Source organism: Mobula birostris, chromosome 2 (genome assembly GCF_030028105.1).
Source record: "Mobula birostris isolate sMobBir1 chromosome 2, sMobBir1.hap1, whole genome shotgun sequence".
In the NCBI taxonomy this organism is placed as follows: Eukaryota; Metazoa; Chordata; class Chondrichthyes; order Myliobatiformes; family Myliobatidae; genus Mobula; species Mobula birostris.
Window position 1 is genome coordinate 156,647,637 of NC_092371.1, and position 15,801 is coordinate 156,663,437.

Below are 15,801 nucleotides of genomic sequence, written 5' to 3' on the forward strand. Positions count from 1 at the left end.
AACATGAATTTCATCTCTTCTCTGGCTATCTTTAATCTTTGAAGATCTGCCTTAAAGACTCCCCCTTAAGACATGTTTTTGTCCATTTGACCTGATACCTTCTCAAGTAGTAGTGTCACATTTTGTTCTACGGTATTCCAGTGAAATGCCTTGAGGTGCATTACTGTGGGAGAGGCAATGTATTCACAAAGAGTGTGAAGGTTAGTTGGCACACACTCACAGACACAAGATATTCTGCAGATTGGGAAATCTTGAGTGACACACACCAATTGCTACAGGAACTCAGCAGGTCAGGCAGCACTGATGGATGGAAATAAACAGTTGATGTTTCGGGCTGGGATCCTTCATCAGGACTGGAACAGAAGGGGGTAGAAGCCAGAATGTGATGGACGGGAAGGAGCAAAAGCTGGCAGATAATAGGTGAGACCAGGTGATAAGGAAGGAGGGTGGTAGGTGAGGGGGATGATGTGAGAAGCTAGGAAGTGATAGGTAGAAGAGGTAAAGGGCTGAAAGAGGTGTGGAACTGAGGGAGGTGATTGGCAGGTCATGAGGGCAGGAGAGCAGAAGAAAAGGGATGAGATGAACATTAAAATTAAGAAAAAATAAATTGGGGGAAGGGGGAAACAGAGGGGAGTGGTTACTGGAAATTAGAAAAAAATGATGTTTGTGCCATCAGGTTGGAGACTACCCAAACAGAATATCAGGTGTTGCTCCTCCAATCTGTGTTTGGCTTTATCATGGTAGTAGAGATCATGGACAGATTGGTGAGTATTCATTGGCATCTGCCCTGCTTCTGCCTGAACCTTGGTAGCAGCTGGAGCTGGGACAAGAAAATTTGCCTGATCCATGGCTGACTATTGTGAGAAATATAGAGTTATTGGCCAAAATTCCTGCTTCAAGCAGGCAGGTAACAATAAAATATTTAACTTTTCTGCAAAAATGGGAAGATCAGCTAAGGTGGGAAAATCACTTTTACCCCAGTGAGCAATGTAGGCTGAGATCGATTTGTAATTCATAAAATACTTCTCAGCAATTGCAACACCTTTGACACAATAATTAATGAGTCACAGATGCCTCATCAATTTATAACTTTAGTGCCCTAAATTCCACTCTTCTTTGAAAGGGCTGAGCAATTTACTTGACTTTAGGTTTTAAAGTAACTGCTAATGTTCAAGAAAATGAACTAAACCAAGCTAATCTTGGTGAGGATGTTGAATTGTTTAAAGGCTATTGAAGTGTTGAAGGAACTTTACAAATTTATTTTTCTGGATCTCGGCATAAATGGCAAGGGCAAGATTTATTGCCCATTCTTAATTGCTATGACGGATGTGAATCACCATTTTGAACTGCTGCAGTTTTCCAATGTAGCACGGGAGAGATATCTCCAGGATTTAGACTAAGTGCCGATAAAGGATGTGATGCACTTCCAACTCACAATGGTGTGCAACTTGGAGTAGAACCACCAAACATTGGGTCATAGAGTCATTGGCACAAAACAGGCTCTTCAGCCCACCACAACCATGATGGCCATCAATAACCCACTTACACTACCTGCTTTCACAACCAACTCAGACTGATTCCAACCATCATCCAGGTGAAAATAATCTTCCACAGATCCCCTCTGAAACACTTAACCCATATATTAAACCTGTCTTTTACCCCTATCTTATTAGGAAATGTTTCAGGAAGGGTAAGACGAGCGAACACAAACCAATCCTCATAGAGGAATCAGAAGTGAAGAGAGTGAGCAATTTCACGTGCTTGGGTGTCGAGATTTCTGAGGACCTAACCTGCACACAACGTATTAATGCAGTCATAAAGAAGGCAAGACCGTGGCTATATTTCATTCCGGTTTGTCAGCTAAAATGCTCAAAAACCTCAACAAGTGTACCGTGAACAGCATTCTGACTGGCTGCATCACCATCTGGTATGGTGGGGGAGGGGTGCTACTACACAAGATCAAAGTAAGTTGCAGAAACTTGCAAAGTTAGTCAGTTCCATCATGGGTACCAGCCTCCATAATGTCCAAGACATCTTCGAGGAGCAGTGCCTTAGGAAGGTAGTGTACATCATTCACCACCCAAGATATGCCGTCTTCTCATTGTTACTGTCAGGAAGGAGGTATAGAGGTCTGTAGGCAGACGCTCAGTGATTCAGGGACAACTTCTACCCTTCTGCCATCCGTTTTCCAAATGGACATTGAACCCACGAATACTACCTCACTAGTTTTAATATTTCCAGGTTTTTTTTGCACTACTTATTTTTAACTTAACTATTTAATACACATATATATACTTACTTACTGTAATTCAGGTTTTTTCCTCTATATTTACTTATCATGTATTCAATTGTACTGCTGGTGTAGAGTTAATGAATTTCACAACCTTTGCCGGTGATATTAAACACGATTCTGATTCTGATTCACTATATACTCTGCCTATGCCCTTATGATTTTGTACACCTCAAACAGATCGCTCCTTGACATCTTCCATTTCATGGAAAATAAATCCTCTTCAGCCTCTCCTCACAACTGAAACATTCCATCCCAGGCAACTTACTGGTGAAACTTCTCTGCTCCTTCTTTGGTGCATTAATGTTCTTCCTACAGTGTGGTAGACAGAACTAAACATAGTACTCCAACTGTTTTATAAAGTTGGACCCTAACCTCATTGCTCTTATATTTTTGCCCTAGCTAAGGAATGCAATTATTATTTTCCTCGTTATGATTACTAAAGCTTTATTATTGCCACACGTACTGAGACATAGTGAAAAACTTTTGTTGGTGTGCCATCAAGGTAGATCATGCTAGAGTTTTAAATGCTTCCTTCACCACCTTCTTGTGACTATGCTGCCGCTTTCAGGGTCCTTGGACTCGTACGTGAAGATCCTTCTGTTCCTCACTGTACCCCATGGACCTATCATTCATTGTGTGGGTTTTCTCCTAAGTGCAGCCTGTTCGAATGGTCCCGAGCATGGTTTTCAGCAAATTTAATTTGCTCCATGTGATATCAAGAAATGGCGAAAGGCGCTCAATATGGTACTGAAGACTTGTGCTCCAGAACTTACCTTGCCTTAGCTGAGCTGTCTCAGAACAGCAAAAACACTGGCATCCATATAACATGTGGAACACTGCCCGGATTTGTCTTTTATGCAAGAAGCAGGGGAAATACAACAAATATTGCCCTATTTGTCTAATCTATGTCATCAGTAATGTGATAGAAGGGATATTCGATAGTGCTATAAAGGGGAACTTGCTCACCCACCAGCTACTCACAGGAGCTCATTTAGGTTCCGTCAAAGTCAATTAGTTCCTGACCTCATTATAGCCCTGGTTGAAAAGAACTGAAATCCAGGGCTGAAGCAAGAGTAACTGTCCTTGACATCAAGGTAGCATTTGATTAAATAGGGCATCAAGGAGTGATGGCTAAATTGAAGTCTTTGGTGATTAGCGGGAAAAACCTCTAGATCATCTTGGGAACAGCACAAGGGTATAGCAGGTGGAATTGAACTCAGACAAATACAAAGCAGTGTATTTTGGGACTTTAAACCATGGCAGGATTAACACAGTAAATGATATGGCATAGGGAGTGTTCTGGAACTGAGAAACCAAGGGATACAATTATACAGCTCAATGGAAGCGGATAAGGTGGTGAAGAAGGGATACAGCATGCTTGTCTTCATCAGATGGAATACTGAGTACCTGAGTTGGAACGTCGTATGACAAGATGTTGTGGAGACTGCATCTGGAATATCATGTTCAGTTCCAGTTGTTATCCTGCAGAAAGGCTGCAATTAAGCAAGAGAGGATGCAGGAAACATTCACAAGGATGTGGTTGAGACTCAACAGAAATATTGGATAGATTGGGACTATTTTCTCTGGTGTGAAGGAAGCTCAGGGGCAACTTTATAAATAATTACAAAATCATGAGACACATAGATGATCACAGTTTTTTCCGAGGGTAGGGGAGTTTAAGCTTTTCACAGAGATGGTGATAGGTACAGTATATGGAACAAGCTGTTAGAGGAAGTGGCAGGAGTGGATGCAATTAGAATATTTGGAAGACATTTGGACAGGTTCATCAATAGGAAATGTTTGGGAGCTGGGACTAAACACAGCAGATGGGACTCGCTCAGGAAGACACCTTTAGCCAGCATGGACAAATTGGACTGAACAGCCTGTTTCCATGCTATTGGGACTCTATGACTATTGGTTACATACTGTGTGTTGGTGAATGTTAAGGGTAGATGGAGGCGAATGAAGAGAGTGCTTTGACCTTATTGGTAGAGAGCTTCCTATGAGAAGTTGGAGAGGTGCTCATCTAGGAAATCCACCTCACTCCTGATGTATGCCATGTAGGAAAGTTGTACAGTTCTACCTCACAGAAGTGGGCCATTTGGCCTACTATATCCTTGTCAACCTCTTTGCCCACTCACTTGCCTACCAATCTAAATATCTTTTCAATGCAGTGATTTTATCTGACCTAATCCGCCCATAAAATTCACTTTAAAACTCCACCCCACCTTAAATTAAGCCCCCTTGTCTTTGTTATCCCTATCATGGGAAGAAAATTTTGACTATTTACTCTTTCCATGTCTCTTATAATGTATATACCTCTGTCTGGTCACCTTTCACTGTCCTTCACTTCAGAGTAAGCATACTCATCCCATCCAGTCTCTTTCCACAACTAATGTCCTCCAATCTAGGCAACTTCCTAATGAATCTCTTCTGCACTCTCTCCACATGTGTTGTGACCAGAAAAGCATACTATACTCAATGTGTGGCCTAAGCAATTTATAAAGTTGCACATAATGTCCTAACCTTTACATTTTAGATGAATGAAATGCTTCTGCATATCAGGAGGTGATTCACAGGATACTCATCCTTTGATCTGTTTTTGTAGTCATAGTATTTACGTATATGAGTCCAGTTAAGTGTCTAGTTCATGGGGACACCTCAGACAATGAAAGGATGATGGTAATGGCACTGAATACTATTGTGGGTGATTAGATTCTTTTTATTGGAAATTTACTTTTACTTGGAGTATTGTGAGCAGTTTTGGGCCCCTTATCTAAGAAAGGATGTGCTGGCATTGGAGAGAGTCCAGAAGAGGTTCAGAAGAATGATCTTGGGAATGTAAGTGTTAAACTATGAAGAGTGTTTGATGATGTAACCCTGTACTCGCTGGAATTCAGAAGAATGAGCTGGGGATATCATTGAAACCTATCAAATATTGAAAGGTCTAGGTAGAGTGGAGGGCATGTTTCCTATAGCAGGGTAATCTAGGATCAGAGGGCACAAGCTTGGAATACAAAGACATCCCTTTAGAACAGAGATGAGGAGGAATTGTCTTAGCGAGGGGATGGTAAATCTGTGGGGTTCATTGCCACAGACAGCTGTGGAGGGCAAGTCAAGTCACTAGATATATTTAAAATGGAGGTTGTTATATTCCTGATTCGTCAGGTTGTTAATTCTTATGGGAGAAGGCAGGAGAATGGGATTGAAAGGAATAATACATTAGCCATGACGGAATGGTGGAATAGACTCATGAGCTGAATGGCCTAATTCTGCTCTATGCCTTATGGTCTTAATAGAAATGGCCATTACCTAGCAGTTGTGCAGCATCAAGTTCACTTGTCTTGAAACTCATGTTTCTATTAAGTCATTAAATATAACCAAAGCAAGCAGCTAGATTCAGTTGGCCAGCAAATCCCTGCACCTAATGTTCTCATTTTGCAACTCGATGAAGTGTTTTGTCACATTTTTGTATAAATACAGTATGCATATTAAAGGCACTATTACAATGTGTGTTGTTGTTAGTTAAAGGAAGACAAGGGTGCATTGAGAATGCTCTCGAGAGAAATAAGTATTACATTGCTATTGCTGAGGTAACCTCACTTCTGCTATTGCAGCTTTTGTTGCTGTCTTTTATCAGTCAGACTCTGAAATGCCATTGACCTGAAATATCAACTAGTTTAATCTGTGGTCAATCCCTGCTGAGTAGTTCCAATATGGTTTTTTTCCTTTTTGATTCCAGTTACCTGCAATTCTGTGTGTGTGCCTTAATTTGATTTTAAAATCCGATGTTATTATATCTGGAACAGATTCATCCTTTAACTGCATCTTTCCTCATTTTTCTCCTTATGTTCTCAAACCACCTTCCTATGAAATCTGTGACTTTTGTTTAATAACAATCCTTGGGATGAAAATGTATTTTTATATGGTTGTTGAGTTGATTTCAGTCCCAGCTTTACTCGAAGTGGTGCAATGCAAATGGTTTCTTCTATTTTAAACATGCATTATTCTGGAATTAAAAAAAAAGCATGGTGGAATTATTCTTTCTAATTAAGCATAAAATTAGGCACACCTTTCATAGAACATAGAACAGTGCAGCACAGGAATAAGTGTTTCGGTCCATAATGCTGTGACGAACCTATTTAAACGATCTCTTCTGTCTGCACATGGGCCATATCCCTTCATTCTCTGCATATTCATGTGCCTATTTATGAACCTCTTAAATGCCTCTATTGTATCTGCCTCCACCACCCACTCTGGTAATGCATTCCAGGCATCTACCTACTCTGTGCAAGAAAAAAGCCTATGTTGCACATCTCCTTTGAACTTTCCCTCTCACTCACACCTTAAATGTATTTCGTAGTTTAATTTCAATTTGTTTAATAAGTGCAATGGTGAAACAGACTGAATTAAAAGGGAAATTAGATTTCTTTTAAAAGGTGGAATGAAGCTGATTACATTAGCCGAAGCAGAAAGAATAACAGAAGTTACATTGCGGTTATGATCCAAATAAACTGTCTTTCATTTTCTTAACCCATACAGATATTATTAATTCAATTTTTGCATTAACATTCCTTTTTAACTCTTGTCTGCGCTCTTCACCCGTGTCAGTACATAGAGTAGTAATCGGAAAAATACAAACTGGTATTTTCGAAAACTTGGGCTGCAGTATCTGGTGGAAAATACACTTACTACATGGTTAATGAGTTAAGTGTAAATTGTGGGTCGGTGAGCACCAATTGAAAAACATTTGGCAGAGCATGCACAAAGAAATCAGGACTGATTCAAAGATAATGATGCTGTTTGCCTCATATTTAACTGATGGCGTACTACAAACAGTCTAAATCTCTTTCTGAAACTGGCATAAGCAGAGAACTCATTGTCTGCAAGGAGTATGGAAGCAGTCAATTTTGTCTTTAAGCAGGAAACTGGATGGGCATAAGTGTAATTAACTTGCTGCACAGCAGGGAGAAGTAGGGGAACATAGGTGATTGTATTTATCAACCAAGAACAGCACAGACTCATTGGGCTAAATACTTCCCTCTATGCCATCATAAATGATGGTTGAGATGGAAAGATTTTGCACAAATGGGGAATCAAGGGATATGGGGAACAACAAGAAAGTGGAACTGAGACCATGATTAGCTTGGTGGATGTGGGTTCGATTGTAACATTTAAGAGATATTTGGATAAGTACATGGATGGGAGGGGTATGGAGGGCTTTGGTCCAGCTGCAAGTCAATGGGAGTAGGCAGAATAAATTTAACTAGATGGGCTGAAAGGCCTGTTTCTGAGTAGTGCTCTATGACTCTATCAGCCGTGATCTTTCTGAATGGGGATGAGAGCTAGGGGAGACCGAGTGGTCTATTCCTAGTCCCATGTCTTCTGCTTCTCTCTATTTCATTTTGCCTTGTGCTTGTTGGTGAAAGTACTTCTTATTTTAATTTAATGTTAAATCATCTCTTCTATTTAATATTTTAATATCACTTCTATATTTGAATCATATCTGTACACTTGCTAAAAGGACATTATTAAAGAAACGATTCTTACAATCATAAACCAGTTAAGATCATGCGTGCCATAGCTTTGATAGATGTAAGGGCTGCTACTTAATTCAAGATGTGGATTTTCCCCTCTGGACACTTGGAATTGGAACCTCCTTCAAATGGATCTCAGTCAATGAAGTGAGAAGAGACCCAGTTTCTGTGAACTCTGCAATGTGTCAGCACAGGGTGTCTGGTTAGGCCTACATGTCACTTTGCTGAAGTGGATCCCATGACAATATCTAAATCAGGATCACGTGTCTTATCTTTTGAAAATGAAAGGCTGTTTTTTTAAGAATTTATTTCACACAGAGCACACTGATGCTCTATCAGGACTCAGCAAGTGATGGGAACAGAATCACCTCAAAGTCATATCCTGTTGACTTGGAAATATGTCAACTTTCCTCTATAGTCACTGGTCGAGATTCTAGAAACTCTCGATAGCAGCATTTTGGTAGTGCCTTCACGACATGATCTGCAATGATTCATGAAGCTGGCTCATCATCAACATCTCTGGAACAATGCTGGATGGACAATAAATACTGCTCTTGCACATACTGTCCCATCTGGGAATGAGTTTTAAAGCTTTGAGTAGTGTCGAAACAACAACCTTGCACCTAGCGTCAGTGAGAACACAGAACTGATTGTGGACTTCAGGAAGGGGAAGTCGAGGGATCACCCACCAGTCCTCACCAAGGGAATGGCAGTGGAAAGTGTGAGCAGTTACAAGTTGCTAGGTGTCAACATCTCTGAAGATCTATCCTGGGCCCAATTACAAAGAAGGTACAACAGTGACTATAATTCGTTAGAAGTTTAAGGAGACTTAGTATGTCACCAAAGAACTTGCAAAGTTCTACAGATGTACCATGGAGAGCATCCTAACTGGTTGCATCACCATCTGCTATAGAGGGGCCAGTGCACAGGATTGGAAAAGCTGCAGAAAGTTGCAAACTTATCAGCTCCATCATAGGCTGTACTTCCATTGAGGACATCTTCAAAAGGTGATGTCTCAACAAGGTGGCATCTGTCATTAAGGAGCTCCATCACCCAGGACATGCACTCTTCTCGTTCAAAACAGACCAGTATATTTCTGGGCATTGAGGAAATCAGAGGTGTGATCTTGTTGATGGTAGAGTTCACTTGATAGGCTCGTCTCATTACTACCATCAAGGAAAAGGTATGGGAACCTGAAGAAGCAGAATCTACGTTTTAGAAACAGTTTTTTCCCCACCGCCATCAGTTACTGAATCGACAATGAACCCATGTACACTACCTCATACTTTTTTCCATAGCTGCTGCCTGGCCTGCTGAGCTCCTCCAGCATTTTGTGTGTGTTTGTTCAGATTTCCAGCATCTGCAGATTTTTTCTTGTTTGTGATTTAATTTATGCTACCTCATAAATTTTTTTCTTTTTTTGCTCTCTTTTTGACTACTAACTTAATATAAAGTACCTATTAAAAAGTATTCAAGCTCCCCTCCCCTTTAAGTTTTCATGTTTTATTGTTTTACAACATTGTATCACAGTGGATTTAATTTGGCTTTTTTAACACTGATCAACAGGAAAGACTCTTCTGTGTCAAAGTGAAAACAATTTTCTACAAATTGGTCTAAGTTTATTACAATTAATGAACACGAAATAATTGATTGCATAATTACTCACCCCCTTCAAGTCGTATTTAGTAGACATACCTTTGGCAGCAATTACAGCCTTGAGTCTGTGTGCAAGGGTGTCTATCAGCTTTACACATCTGGACACTGTAATTTTTCCCCATTCTTCTTTACACTGCTCAAGCTCTGTCAGATTGTATGGTGATCATGAGTGTACAGTGCTTTTCAAGTTCAGCCACAAATTCCCAGTTGGATTGAGGTCTGGTCTCTGATTTAGCCACTTCAGGACATTAATTTTGTTGTTTTTAGATAGATAGTTAGATAGATACTTTATTGATCCCAAAGGAAATTACAATGTCACAGTAGTATTACAAGTGCACAGATATACAAATGTTAGAAGAGAAGTAAGAAAGAATGAAAAATAAGTTACCACAGTTTAACAGGAGGAGGTCACCATTTCCCTGGCTATAGGTGACTAATTTTAGAGCCTAATGGCTGAAGGTAAGAATGACCTTATATAGCTCTCTTTGTAGCAGCGTAGTTCTCTTTGTCTATTACTGAAAGGCGTCTTCTGTTCAGCCATGGTAGCATGCAGAGGGTGAGAAACACTGTACAGAATTGCCAGGATTTTCTGGAGGGTCCTTTGTTCTACCACAACCTCCAGTATGTCCACTTTGACTCATATAGCAGGGCTAGTGTTTCTAATCAGTTTATTGTGCCTGTTGGCATAATCCATGTTGATGCCATTGCCTCAGCACACCACTGTATAGAAGATTGTACTGGCGACAACAGACTGGTAGAAAATATGAAGGAGAGGCCTGCATACGCCAAGGGACCACAGGGAAGTAGAGACGACTCTGGCCCTTCTTGTACACAGTCTCTGTGTTGGTGCTCCACTTAAGTCTGTCATCCAGGTGCACCCACAGGTACTTCTACGTCCTCACTACATCCACATCCTCACCACCAATAGTAAAAGGGAGCAGTGCAGGCTTAATCTTCCTAAAGTCCATCACCATCTCCTTTGTCTGACTGATGTTGAGCTGCAGATGATTCAGCTTGCACCACTTGACAAAATCCTGCACTAGGGCCTTGTATTCAACCTCCCATCTTCCCTTTATACACCCAACTATCGCTGAGTCATCAGAGAATTTCTGCAGGTGATATGACTCAGTATTGTATCTAAAGTTCGAGGTATACAGCGTAAATAGGAAGGAATAATACTGTGTAGGCTATTCCTATGTAGCTTTGGTTTTATACTTGTGGTTATTGTCTTGCTGGAAAACAAATCTTCTTCCAAGTTGCAATTCTCTTGCAGATTACATCAGGTTTTCCTCCAGGATTTCCCCGTATTTTGCTACATTCATTTTACCCTCTACCTTCACAAGCCTTCCAGGGCCTGCTGCAGTGAAACATCTCCAAAGCATGATGCAGCCACCACCATGCTTCACAGCAAGGATGTGTTTTTGATGATGTGTGGTGTTTGGTTTACGCCAAACATTGTATTTAGTCTGGTGGCCAATAAGCTCAATTTTGGTTTCATCAGATCATAGACCCTTCCTCCAGCTGACTTCCAAGTCTCCCATATGCCTTCTGGCAAGCTTTAGCCAAGATTTAATGTGAGTATTTTTTCAGCAGAGCCTTTCTCTTTGTTACTCTCCCATAAAGCTGCAACCGGCGAAGCACCTAGGCAACAGTTGTTGTATGCACAGTCTGTTCCATCTCAGCCACTGAAGCTTGTAACTCCTCCACAGTTGTCATAGGTCTCTTGGTGACCTCCCTCACTAGTCCCCTTCTTGCGGTTACTCAGCTGTTGAGGAGGGCCATCTCAAGGCAGATTTACAGCTGTGCCATATTCTTCCCATTTTTCGATGATTAACTTAACTGTACTCCAAGGGATATTCAGTGATTTGGAAATTTCCTTGTATCCATCTCCTGACGTGTTTTTCAATAACCTTTTTGCAGAGTTGCTTGGAGTGTTCTTTTGTCTTCATGATGTAGTTTTTGTCAGGATATTGATTCACCAGCAGTTCGACCTTCCAGATGCTGGTGTATTTTTGCTACAATCAATTGAAACCCCTTGGCTGCACACAGGTCACCAAAAACAGATTTTCATTTAACCATTTATGTGACTTCTAAAACGAATTGGCTGCACTAGTGATGATTTGGAGTGTCCTATTAAGGGGGGGGGGGGGTGAATATTTATGCAATCAATTATTTTGTGTTTTATATTTGTAATTAATTTATACAAATTTGTAGAGATCTGTTTTCAGTTTAACACAAAAGGGTCTTTTTCTGTTGATCGGTGTCAAAAAAGCCAAATTAATTCCACTGTGATTCAATGTTGTAAAGCAGAAAACATGAAAACTTCCAAGGGGGTTGGGGGGGTGAATACTTTTCATTGGCACTGTATATACATTTCTTCTTTTATGACATAATGCAACATACTCCTGCCGCAAGACAACATTATTTCATAACATATGCCCATAAGATTAAATCTGATTCTGAGTTATCATAATGCATTTTGTCTCTAATAAATTACAATGTAACTTCAAATGAAGGATCTCCTGACACATTAAGAAATTAAATTGGTAACCTAAATTTCTAACACCCATTTTTCTTCTTCAAATGTTGTTATATAGAAGGATTTCTTTATATTGCTGAAAATGTATAACATTTCCAGAGGCCTCGATGCCAATTTCAGGACAGAGGATGAAATTGTAGGGGATTTCATTGACTTGGAGCTCAATGCTTGCTGAACAGCTTTCTAGAATAATCTGACTGATCTGGTGCTGTAGTTTTAGGCCTGAAATATATTTCTTCCCATTCTCATTTTCTATCATCATAGTCATTCCTATTTTCTCTTTCAGTGCCCCCACTAAATGTTACCACAATGTTTCTCATTTTAGTGCAATGGCAATTACATGAATTTTGTTCTTGCTCTCCCTTGTCTTCAAGTTGTTGGCACTCTTACTACTGGAAACAAGATCATAAAGGCTTCAATAGAATAACAAGAAGACATTGGTCACCTCCATTAAATGTCCCTTGTATCCCTCTTTGTGCATAACTTCCAACACAAGTTATTGCCTGGCTTTGTCTGGAGCTCAATTGCTATTCACTCTCACCCATTCTTTTGTTAGTTCTTTGCTTGATATTGACCATGCACTCCTGGTGTCCTCCCACCCATCATTCTTTGTCGACTTAACATCTTCAGCTTTATAATCTGTATGTTAATTTTCATCACTCCTGTTCCCTGGTCTATATTTGATTGAGGCTAACAAACTAACTATTAATTCTTTCTATCTCATTTTCAAATCTTTGTATTGGCTCCCTCCTTTCCATCTCTGTGAACTCTCCCATCCTCCATTTCTGGTCTCAGCTGCCAAGGCTGTAATCTCAGGAATTCAATTTTCTTTAAACTCTCTAAGCAACTTTAGTCCTCTCCACTAATATCACTTTATATGACTCAGTAGGCTTGGAGATTTTTTATTATATTAGAAGTATTCTATAAATGTAAGTTATTGTTATTGGTTGAATTTCAATCATTTACTTTATATGTACCTGATTTACATATACTAGCTCAATTTTTAATAAGAAGGAAAACATGCAATTTTTTTTTGGCTGTGAAGTTAAATAGGTAAAAAAAAAATGAGTCAACCAAATTTAGAAATTGAATCACAAGCCAGGAGTTCTGCATTTATGCCCAGAGATTTTGTTCCAAAGGTGGTATGCATTCTTCAGCAACAGTTGTGCACATCAGTTGCACAATGATAAATGTGGTAAGGAAAGTATTTATAGCCACCAGCCATGTGTTGCTGTGTTATTTTCTGTTCAATCACTCTCATTATTCATGCTGCTCAAAATCATTATGTGGTCCAGAGGAAACACTTGGCTAAGGATTGGCAGCTATGGCAATGTAAGTCAATTTAGCTTGAAATAAATTATCAGTTGTCAGAAAGGGTGTGAAAATCTTAATAAGCTTGATGCCAAGTTACCTTCTTCACACTTTCCCATCACTGATTTAATTTATGGAAATGGGCAGGGTTTTCCGAAATTAAATGTCAAGCTTCCCCACAGCACAGATAGAAACGTAGCTCTTGAAAGCAATATATACATATATTGTATATATCTTCTCTTGGGTGGAGAAAGGCAACAACTCTTGCTATAAGCCTTGCATATTCTGTCTTTGTGAAATGTGCTCACTATGGGAGAATCCTTTGACCAATTATTTAAAGAAAATAAAATCATCCTTACTTCTACGGCAGTGTGGTTGGCAGACCATACTTCCCACCTGCAGCCCAGATTGGGGGCTTCTCATCTTAAATCCTCACCTTGTGAATATCTCTCCAATAAAATGAAATAGGAATTGATGGGAATGCTCGGTAGGCAACCTAGTACCTGCAGCATTTTGCTTTTGGATTTCAGCTTGATTTTCAGCCATTCAAACACAGGTATTTTTTAAATGAGGATAAGAGAAGCTGCAGTTGTATTTTCTATTTCACAAGGAAGTTGGATAAGACTGCACAGGTAATCTGATACTATAGAAATACTCATTCCAAAGACAATAATTAACCAATTTAGTTGGTAATTTGCTTTTGAGTCATAAAGCACTACTGCAGAGAAACAGGCCCTTCAGCCCATCTAGTGTGTGCCAAACTATTATTTTGCCTAGTCCCATCAGCTCATACCTGCACCATAGCTCTCCAATCCATGTACCTATCCAGGAGTCTCTTAAATGTTGCAATCAAATCCGCATCCACTATTTTTGTCGACATTGGCTACATTGCTACACATGCCTTTTCTTCCTCCATTAACTTGCTGGATCTTTTATTACTAACTGAATAGGCAGATAGTTTGTATTCACAGGGCAACTTTCATCAGAGTATATTTATTCTGAATGTTGCTGAAGGTTTTGTTCTTGTCTTTGATAGAATTTGAAGCCAAATGCTTCTAACCAAGAGTGCAAAGCTGATCAAAGCTGACACTTTAAACATTTTCCATGACCTTGTACCCCCAACTGAGCACCACATAAAGGTGGCCTAGAAATTAATGTCAGTGGAGCCTTTATGGAACATCATAGAACATTCTAATTCTTCTCTTAAGGTGAATTTTCAAATGAGGGAGTCAATGAGTGCTTTGTATCTATAGACCCTATTATGTGAAACATTCCTAGTTATGTTTCTATCCATGGTCTTCCAGACTACATGTGATACTCTACTGAGAAAGGGAGCTTTTCCAGTAATAGCTCTAAACTCTGCAGTCCCAGAACACACATAAATATTTCAGTAATACCTTGCATCTGTGGGACCTTGGACAATGTTTAACACTTCAGTCACAGAAACTAGAACACTTTTTTTTTTGCTTTGTAGAAAACTCAGGGTGCAGCCTACTCTGAGAACAGTAATTGCTGGCAATGTACTTGCACATTTTGACTATGATTCTAATGAAGTTGTAATCAATTAAAACAGTGAAATGATGGCCGAAGTAATATCACAAATGTATTGAACATGTGCATTCCGGAGGACCTATAGACAGAGGAAGAAGATTTAAGCTAATGTACAAAAGAACCAGAAGGGAGTTGAGGAGATTAGTTTATACGTAGCAAATTGTAATGATCTGCCGGAGGGGATGTTGCAAGCAATTCTAATAGTTACTTTTAAGGGGAAACTGGAGAATTGCTTGAAGGGAAATGTTTGCAAAGCTATGGGGAATGAGTAGGAGAGTGAGACATGAGACAGCCTCCTATGTTGTTTCAAATGGAATCAATGATTCAATAATACATTTGACAGCGACTAATGGCTTCAAACATTGACTTTAACAATGGGTGATGCAGTTTTAATATTACTGATAATAAAAAGATGATCAAAACATCAAAATCACGATGCTCTAAATAGATGTATTGGCTATCTAAAACCCTTTATGCACCTGCTTTACCAATTGGCAAGTTTTTTTTTACAAAGCTTACATATATGCAATGATTTGAAACTCATCAAACAATAGAAGAAACTATGACTGAAAAAACTGGAGATATGCTTGATTCTCACTCAAGTGAACATGTTTGGAACGGCTATACGTATCCTAGATTTCTGGGCAAATAAACTTTTTTGTTATTAACTAGCGTAAGTAATTGCCATGTTGGAAATACTGTGTGTGTATTCTTTAATTCTGTGTTCCCTGCTGCCATTAATGAAAACAAGTCTGTGTTCCTTCTGGTTAAGTCATGTGACTTGCACTCAACATACATCTAAAGTTGTGATACTGAGCCCAGGGGCCAAACAAAAAAAAAGATAAATTAAATGTGGATAGAGGTTTGGAACTGCTGCGTTCTCAGTTAATGAGTAGCAATAAGGGCACTCCAGA

The 15,801-nt window shown here is 39.6% G+C and overlaps 1 protein-coding gene across 9 annotated transcripts in view; it reads right to left on the minus strand.

Annotated features, from left to right (window-relative positions):
- Positions 1-15,801, minus strand: part of adgrb3 (adhesion G protein-coupled receptor B3) — an 817,113-nt gene that overhangs the window by 299,350 nt on the left and 501,962 nt on the right. The gene's annotated exons all lie outside the window — the stretch shown is intronic.